The 10,000-nt window shown below is 39.4% G+C and overlaps 1 long non-coding RNA gene across 1 annotated transcript in view; it reads left to right on the top strand.

Annotated features, from left to right (window-relative positions):
• Window positions 1–10,000, top strand: part of LOC138049984 (uncharacterized) — a 326,256-nt gene that overhangs the window by 315,738 nt on the left and 518 nt on the right. Inside the window, exon 3 of the long non-coding RNA XR_011132519.1 lies at window positions 5,355–5,393. This is a non-coding gene — a long non-coding RNA (uncharacterized lncRNA). The remainder of the gene's footprint in view (window positions 1–5,354; window positions 5,394–10,000) is intronic.

Here is a 10,000-nt window from a genome sequence, read left to right as displayed (position 1 = left end):
ACTCCCCTCCGCCAAGTTGAGTTAGGCTTGTGACGACAGCATTTTTTGTTTGTTCATTCTTACGACCATCTGTCCTTCATCAGGTTGAGTTAGGCTTGTGATGATGGCCATTCATTGTTTGTTTATTCTTATGAGCCTCTCTCTTCCGCCCGGTTGAGTTAGGCTTGTGACGATCGGCATTTTCTGTTTGTTCATTCGTACTACCCTCTGTCCTCCATCAGTTTGAGTTAGGCTTGTGATGATGGCCATTCATTGTTTGTTTATTCTTATGAGCCTCTCTCTGCCATCAGGTTGAGTTAGGCTTGTGACGATCGGCATTCTTTGTTTGTTCTTTCTTACAAGCCTCTTTCTTCCATGAGGTTCATTCTTACGACCCTCTCTGTTACATCAGGTTTAGTTAGCCTTGTGACCATGGGCATTTTTTGTTTGTTTATTCTTACGTCCCTCTCTCCTCTATCAGGTGGAGTTAGGTTTGTGACGATGGGCATTCTTTGTTTGTTTATTCTAACGATACTCTCGCTTCCATCAAATTGAGTAAGGCTTGCGACGATGGGTATTCATTGTTTGTTCACTCTTACGACCCTCTCCCTTCCATCAGGATGAGTTAGGCTTGTGACGATGAGTATTCTTTGTTTGTTCATTCTTACGACCCTCTCTCCTCTATCAGTTAGAGTTAGGCTTGTGACGATGGGCATTCTTTGTTAGTTCATTCTTACGACCCTCTCTCCTCTATCAGTTAGAGTTAGGCTTGTGACGATGGGCATTCTTTGTTTGTTCATTCCTACGAGCCTCTTAGACTCCCCTCCGCCAAGTTGAGTTAGGCTTGTGACGACAGCATTTTTTGTTTGTTCATTCTTACGACCATCTGTCCTTCATCAGGTTGAGTTAGGCTTGTGATGATGGCCATTCATTGTTTGTTTATTCTTATGAGCCTCTCTCTTCCGCCCGGTTGAGTTAGGCTTGTGACGATCGGCATTTTCTGTTTGTTCATTCGTACTACCCTCTGTCCTCCATCAGTTTGAGTTAGGCTTGTGATGATGGCCATTCATTGTTTGTTTATTCTTATGAGCCTCTCTCTGCCATCAGGTTGAGTTAGGCTTGTGACGATCGGCATTCTTTGTTTGTTCTTTCTTACAAGCCTCTTTCTTCCATGAGGTTCATTCTTACGACCCTCTCTGTTACATCAGGTTTAGTTAGCCTTGTGACCATGGGCATTTTTTGTTTGTTTATTCTTACGTCCCTCTCTCCTCTATCAGGTGGAGTTAGGTTTGTGACGATGGGCATTCTTTGTTTGTTTATTTTTACGACCCTCTCTCTTCCATCAGATTTAGTTATGCTTGTGACGATGGGTATTCATAGTTTGTTCATTTTTACTACCCTCTCTCCTCCATCAAGTTGAGTTAGGCTTGTGGCGATGGGCATTCTTTGTTTGTTCTTTCTTACAAGCCTCTCTCTTCCATCAGGTTGAGTTAGGGTTGTGAGGATAGGCATTTTTTGTTTGTTCATTCTTCCGACCCTCTGTCCTACATTAGGTTGAGTTAGGCTTGTAATGATGGCCATTCATTGTTTGTTTATTCTTATGAGCGTCTCTCTTCCATCAGATTGAGTTAGGCTTGTGACGATCGGCATTCTTTGTTTGTTCTTTCTTACAAGCCTCTCTCTTCCATGAGCTTCATTCTTACGACCCTCTCTGTTACATCAGGTTTAGTTAGCCTTGTGACGATGGGCATTTTTTGTTTGTTTATTCTTACGACCCTCTCTCCTCTATCAGGTAGAGTTAGGTTTGTGACGATGGGCATTCTTTGTTTGTTCATTTTTACGACCCTCTCTCTTCCATCAGATTTAGTTAGGCTTGTGACGATGGCCATTCTTTGTTTGTTCATTCTTACGACCCTCTCTCTTCAATCAGGTTTAGTTATGTTGTGACTATAGGCATTCTTTGTTTGTTTATTCTTACGACCCTCTCTCCTCCATCAGGTTGAGTTAGGCTTGTGACGATAGCCATTCATTGTTTGTTCATTCTTACGACCCTCTTTCTTCCATGAAGTTCAGTTAGGCTTGTGATGATGGCCATTTTTGGTTGTTCCTTCTTACGACCCTCTCTCTTCCATCAGTTTGAGTTAGGCTTGTGACAATGGGTATTCATTATTTGTTCATTCTTACGACCCTCTTTCTTTCATCAGGTTTAGTAAGGCGTGTGATGTTGGGCATTGTTTGTTTGTTCATTCTTACGACCATCTGTCCTCCATCAGGTTGAGTTAGGCTTGTGATGATGGCCATTCATTGTTTGTTTATTCTTATGAGCCTCTCTCTTCCGCCCGGTTGAGTTAGGCTTGTGACGATCGGCATTTTCTGTTTGTTCATTCGTACTACCCTCTGTCCTCCATCAGTTTGAGTTAGGCTTGTGATGATGGCCATTCATTGTTTGTTTATTCTTATGAGCCTCTCTCTGCCATCAGGTTGAGTTAGGCTTGTGACGATCGGCATTCTTTGTTTGTTCTTTCTTACAAGCCTCTTTCTTCCATGAGGTTCATTCTTACGACCCTCTCTGTTACATCAGGTTTAGTTAGCCTTGTGACAATGGGCATTTTTGTTTGTTTATTCTTACGACCCTCTCTCCTCTATCAGGTAGAGTTAGGTTTGTGACGATGGGCATTCTTTGTTTGTTCATTTTTACGACCCTCTCTCTTACATCAGATTTAGTTAGGCTTGTGACAATGGCCATTCTTTGTTTGTTCATTCTTACGACCCTCTCCCTTTCATCAGGTTGAGTTAGGTTGTGACGATAGGCATTCTTTGTTTGTTTATTCTTACGACCCTCTTTCCTCCATCAGGTTGAGTTAGGCTTGTGACGATAGCCATTCATTGTTTGTTCATTCTTACGACCCTCTTTCTTCCATGAAGTTCAGTTAGGCTTGTGATGATGGCCATTTTTGTTTGTTCCTTCTTACGACCCTCTCTCTTCCATCAGGTTGAGTTAGGCTTGTGACGATGGGCATTCATTGTTTGTTCATTCTTACGATCCTCTCTCCTCCATCAAGTTGAGTTAGGCTTGTGGCGATGGCCATTCTTTGTTTTTTCTTTCTTACAAGCCTCTATCTTCCATCAGGTTGAGTTAGGGTTGTGAGGATAGGCATTTTTTGTTTGTTCATTCTTCCGACCCTCTGTCCTCCATGAGTTAGGCTTGTGATGATGGCCATTCATTGTTTGTTTATTCTTATGAGCCTCTCTCTTCCATCAGATTGAGTTAGGCTTGTGACGATCGGCATTCTTTTTTTGTTTTTTCTTACAAGCCTCTCTCTTCCATGAGCTTCATTCTTACGACCCTCTCTGTTACATCAGGTTTAGTTAGCCTTGTGACGATGGGCATTTTTTGTTTGTTTATTCTTACGACCCTCTCTCCTCTATCAGGTAGAGTTAGGTTTGTGACGATGGGCATTCTTTGTTTGTTCATTTTTACGACCCTCTCTCTTCCATCAGATTTAGTTAGGCTTGTGACGATGGCCATTCTTTGTTTGTTCATTCTTACGACCCTCTCTCTTCAATCAGGTTTAGTTATGTTGTGACTATAGGCATTCTTTGTTTGTTTATTCTTACGACCCTCTCTCCTCCATCAGGTTGAGTTAGGCTTGTGACGATAGCCATTCATTGTTTGTTCATTCTTACGACCCTCTTTCTTCCATGAAGTTCAGTTAGGCTTGTGATGATGGCCATTTTTGTTTGTTCCTTCTTACGACCCCCTCTCTTCCATCAGGTTGAGTTTGGCTTGTGACAATGGGCATTCATTGTTTGTTCATTGTTACGACTCTTATTCTTTCATCTCGTTGAGTTAGGCTTGCGATCATGGGCATTCTTTGTTCTGTTCACTCTTACGGCTCTCTCTCTTCCATCCGTTGAGTTAGGCTTGAGACGATGGCCATTCTTTGTTTGTTCATTCTTAGGACCGTCTCTCTTCCATCAGGTTGAGTTTGGCTTGTGACAATAGGCATTCTTTGTTTGTTCTTTCTTACAAGCCTCTTTCCTCCATCAGGTTGAGTTAGGGTTGTGACGATGGCCAGTCATTATTTGTTCATCCTTACGACCCTCTCTCTTTCATCAGGTTTAGTAAGGCGAGTGATGATGGGTATTCTTTGTTTGTTCATTCTTACGACCCTCTCTCTTACATCAGGTTGAGTTAGGCTTGTGACCATGGCCATTCTTTGGTTAATCATTCTTACGAGCCCCTCTCTTCCTTCAGGTTGAGTTAGGGCATTCATGGTTTGCACTGAGAACTTTGTTTCGTTCGTGGCCCTCTATTCAGTTGTCTATTAAGTTTCAATTCTCCTTTAATGTGAATGGGTGCACATCCGTGTCATTGGGAGGAAGATGCTTAGCAGTTGTTCAGTCATGGTAACATTTTAAATTTTATTGAAATAATTTATGGCATTGAGAAAGTCCATTCATTGTGACCAGTTTAACTGCTAGACCTATATGGCGTGCAGAAATTTTACTGATCTTGTTATCCATCCAGCTCAAAATGTGACTGTCATATTTGGCGAGTCAAGGGAATTTTTTTCATATTTTTCAGTTGATCTGGAAAGATATGTAACTAAATTTGTTGACTGCTCTGCAACATTATAACAAATAAATCTTACTAAGTCAAGCTGTTTTTCTTTTTTGTCAAACCGCAAAGACATTCATGATAAATAAACATGTTTCAACTTAAGTGTAAGGTTTTCTGCATCTAAGAATTACAGGGGCTCGAGTCTACTTTTCACAAATACTAACAATCACAGGATGCCCACATAATGTGTTTGATCCTTGGTATTATTGAATTTAGAAGCAATGTATGAGAATAGCAAAAAGTTCCATATTATTGTACAATTCTGGGATAAATATTTGCATATAAGATGAGAATAAACTATCCTTTATCTGAGATGTTCTGCTGTGTCGTTATTGTGGTTGCTTGTGGCAAAATTTAGCGATTTTAAGGACGTGTGTTGCTCAGGTAAAAATTGCTACAATTTGCCATTTCAAGCCGTAATAACAACAGCACATCATTTCAGATGGTTTATCCTCATCTTATGTAAATATTTATCACAGAATAGTACAATAATAATTATGGAACTTTTAGCTATTCTCATACATTGCTTCTAAATTCACCCTTGGTGTGGGTGCCCTATGATAACAATGATAGTGAGTCCATAGCTAGATCTGAAAACTCAATCAGCAGGCCTATACATCATAAGAAGAGCCTTTTTTTTTTAGTTGTCGAAAAAAACAATGTACACAAAAATGTCAAGTGTTCACGGTTCAAGTGTCCTTACTGTAATATGATAGGTCTCTAATTTATTTCCTTTTTAATCATTTTTCAGGCTACCATGGAAATAGCAAGGAATTGGATATTAGCAAAGGTACAGGAGACAGAACGAGCTTCCAGTGTCTTACCTAAAGATGAGCTGTTCCAGGCCTTTTATGCTGAAAATCCTTACATTTCTCATGAAGCGTTTCTTTCCTATTTTGGGCGATTCATGGGAAGTGCGCCGTTTCAATCTGTTACCCCACACAAAAAAAAGGGAAAGATACTTGGCTATTGTCGCTTTTCTTTAAAAATAATGAAACCAATGAGTTGGTGGTTCAGAAAAAAGAGGTGTCATCAAAACATGATAAACGTGTTCTTGTTGATGAAGTATCAATTGAAAGCAAAAAAGAAATGGCTAAATTCAAAACAAAAAATGAAAGAAAATCTTGTCTGGGGGTTGCTGATGTGCTGGAAAAGGATGAGACAAATAAAAAAGGTTTTAATGAGCAGGAAAACGAAAATATGAGTGACTGTCAATACACTCATTCCCAAACATAGAGGCATGGTGTTGAAAATCCAAACCTTTTAAAGGAAAATTTAATTTTTAGAATAAATTTGTATAAACGCAAGTCGAGCCTGACTGTAGACCCAGTAGCAAGTACATGTAAGAAAAGTTTTGATGAGCCACAAAAGAAAAAAACAAACAAACAAACTAGCAGAAAAAAAGAAAAGAAAAAATAATGTAATGTTGAAAAATGTCAACTGAAATTGAAACTGAGGTAGTTGTTGGCACAGCAAAATCTTGTGTGTGCTGCCAGAAATGATGTGGTTGTAGAAAATGATCTAGAGTTTGGAATAGAATGGAATGTGGACAGTGGAAGCAACTCATCTGAAAATCGTGAAGCTTCCATACTTCCTCCTGTTGATAACAGTGCTGCTAATTGTGATGAAAGCACAGACAGCATTTCCGTCTTTGATGATGAACTTGTTGGCTCTGATTTAAATAGCGATATTGATGAGGAAAGTGAGAGTGACAGGTCAGTCTTTGAGACTGGACATGTTGGTGGTGATGCTGGCTGCAAGGTTTTTAAAAAGGCAAGCAATGTTGATGCAAGCAATCAGTGCAACTTCAGAAAAGTTGAAAGTGAATCTAGTCTGTTTAACAGCAGTCTCTTTTTATTGAAAATGATCTGTGGAAAGATCCTTGTAAAAACATGCGTGTCACTAAACTTCATGGGAATCAAAAATCGTGTGATTTTTTTCTTGATTCTCGTTTTAAAGGCAGTATATCTGAAGATCTGCTTAAATCAGTTGGTGCATCTAAAGACCATAAACTGAGCAAATTGAGGTCCTCTATCGCTGCTTGTTTTGAAGCTCCAGTATTTGGTTCCACAGGAAGTCATGAGTACCTGCAGTGTGACAGGCCAGGCAATCCATACCCTCAGTTTTCTTGCTATAAGAGTAGTTCGTCTATCACCTATGAAATCTGTGTCCCATACCTGATATGGGCATTTGAAAATAAAGTATCTCATGCTTCCCGGAGATCTAAGGGGGCCACTTTGGACAAAATTTTAAAGAATGCCTTCACTCCATCTTTTTCTGGGCTTCGACAAGTTTATGAACACTCCATATCCAAGAGCCATTTAGAAGCCATTGCCTTTTTGGAGTGTTGTGAGAAAAATATCAAATCAGTAAAAAGCAAAGAAAACGTTCTAAGCAACAGTCACTGCATAGTCTTTTTTTCCATCTAAAAATTCTGAAGCTGTTCCCTTAAACTAAAATCGACCTCTGGACCTGAACCAATCCAAAGAGTGCAATGCGACTACTTTTGGATGCCTGAGGTCGTTAATCATTTTAAAGGTGATAGGCAGATACGCAGAAATACTGCAAAAGGATTGTTTAGAAAATTGATTCGTCAGAATGGAATCAAGTGTATCAAGAAAGGGCACTCAAGCTGCAGGAATTATTCTAAGTGGAAAACCCTACGCATACCAGAGTTTCAATGTATTAAAGAAAAATGTGAAAATTGTCCAAAGTCTGTTTATATTCCTAATCCTGCAATTGTGTTGTTGGATGGTCAAAAAGTGGAAGTTGAAGGTGGTATTAAAAGTCTAGATCCACGCTGTTTAAGCTTTGCGTATAATGCTGGAGAACACCTATTCACGTGCAAGAACTGCCACAAACAATTACATGACTTGAAAAACGTGATGAGAAAGAGGACAAAAGCCACGTATGAAGTAGGAAGTAACAAGACACGTGTTGGATTGAAAGGCTTCCGAAATGAGTATGCAAAACATGGTGAGGAACTTGAGGCATTGAAACAGTCTCAAAGTGCAAAAAAGGAATCAGAAGAAAAATTTAACGCCCTTATTAAGGAGTTAAACAAACCCCAAAAGTGGACAGATCTTTTATTACAATCTTGTCTAAATGGTGATGAAGCCAAACTTGTTGAGGATCTTGTAAAGCTCATTCAAACAGGTGTATCTGTTATTCAAATAACAGTAATACGTAATCTTGTTTCAAAACTGAAATTGAAGAATAATAGTAAATATGTTAAAATCATTAAGGATTTGAGTGCTATGCACAAAAATAGGCTTGGCCTTAAAGTGCACCTAACCCCAAAATATTTTTTTCGGTAAAATGAATCTTTGCAACTGTTCGAAACGCATTGCGGTCACTTTTTCATTTTTCTAACAAATCCTGCCATTTCATAGGCTCCGAAAGTTGCGAAAATCCAAGCATCTTTTGTTCACGACCGAGTCAGAAGGGGAGTAGGTCTATTCCTGATTTGACGTCACAATCTACCTTGCATGCACGTTTACAAAGAGTTAATACAATGTAAATCCGTATGTGACGTCAAATGAAGAATAGACCCACTCCCCTTCTGACTCGGTCGTGAACAAAAGATGCTTGGATTTTCGCACCTTTCGAAGCCTATAAAATGGCAGGATTTGTCAGAAAAAGGAAAAAATGTCCGCAATGCGTTTCGAACAGTTGCAAAGATTCATTTTAGCGAAAAAAATATTTTGGGGTTAGGTGCACTTTAAGTACTATGCCTTACTTGCTGATATATTTGGTTTACCTAGTGGAACAACTGTTTCTCAGAGGGCCAAATGCATTAGTATGAACCCTGGCATAAATATGAATGCAATTGAAAGGGCCATTACAGAGTTGAAGGTTTTCCTGTTATTGAATGTAGTAATGAAGCAAAGGCATTTCGCTTTTTCGAACCCAGACTTGATCGGAGTGGGCCTTTAGAATTGATTGGACCGAGCTCGACCCCAGACCTTTCACATTGGGATAATCAGGTCATAAAACGTCCTAGAGTTGACCGAGAGACCGGGGATGTTGATGAGTTCTCAGCCCTGAAAAGGCTTGTTGATGATCTTATTGAGTCTGATTCACTTGCCAAAGATGTTTCCCTTCACAATTCACTGCTCTTTGCAGTACTGAGAAACCTGATATTGTATATTGCATATGGCCAACCCCTAACAGAGGTTACAAATCAAGGCACCTGCTAAAGTTCCTTGAAAATTTGAGGTGGCTATGCTTTTATAAAGAGAATGGTTCACCTAGAAAGATACCTTTAGCGTTGCTTGGCTTCTCAACTGATTCACCTGGATTTTCACTTCATGCTTTGTGACCTCAGTGATGAGGGTTGTTATGATGGACGCCTTCATCAATACTGAACGTCAACGTAGCCATGATGACGTCACGTCGCAGTAAACATTTTCTAATGGTCACATTCAGTTTCCTGTCTCCAGGGCCCAATTCCTCAAAAGCCGATTAACACTAATCCTGGATTACGTACCAGCCTAGGTATGAATTTTGTAAGTAAAAAAAAAAGGTTTAACTAATAATTTTAGGCTGAGGGAAAACAAAAGTCTTCGCCGAAATTGAAGACCAAAAAATTTGAGCAAGTTCTTTTTGAAGGACCAAATAAACTGCTACTTAAGTTTCCAGTAATCCAGGATTAGCTTAATCGGGCTTTGAAGAACTGGGTACAGGTGTTTTACTCAGATATCTTATCTAGGGAACTCCTTTTCTAAAATTAACAATTATGACTACGTATGCTTAAAGTGCCCCTAACCCCAAAAATTTACTATTCGCAAAAATGAATCTTTGCACCTCTTCGAAACGCATTGTGGCCTTTTTTTCCTTTTCGTAACAAATCCTGCTTTTTTATAGGCTTCAAAACTTGCGAAAAACCAAGCATCTTTTGTTCACGACCGAGTCAGAAGGGGAGTGGGTCTACTCCTGCTTTGACGTCACAAACTACTTTGAATGCATGTTTACACTTTAAACAAGAGACAATTTTTTTTTCGAACAGATATATTCTAAATGGCATGCAAACGACAAATACTTTTTCTGCCAGAACCTTAACTGCATGTGATTGAAATAAAAAGAGGCATCCTAAGTCTTTACTTCCCTTAAAGCTTTTTAAATTTTTTTTTCTGTTTTAGTAATAATAATAAACGTAATAACCATGTATTCTAATTGATCAATGATCCAAGAAAGCCACAGATAGCCAATCAAATGCTCGCCCTAGATGACGCAGTTTTAGCGTGATTACCTGAAACGCATGTGTTGCTTTTGTCCTGCGTGATTACCTGAAACGCATGCTTTGCTTTTGTCCTGCTTCCGTTAAATTACAACGGGCTTTCTCGATACGTTTCGTATTTTGTTACTGATAAGTAGTCGGATGATTTTTCTCGTGCA

The sequence above is a fragment of the Montipora capricornis genome, chromosome 5 (assembly GCF_036669925.1).
Source record: "Montipora capricornis isolate CH-2021 chromosome 5, ASM3666992v2, whole genome shotgun sequence".
NCBI lineage: Eukaryota > Metazoa > Cnidaria > Anthozoa > Scleractinia > Acroporidae > Montipora > Montipora capricornis.
This window is presented reverse-complemented; position numbering and strand designations above follow the sequence as displayed.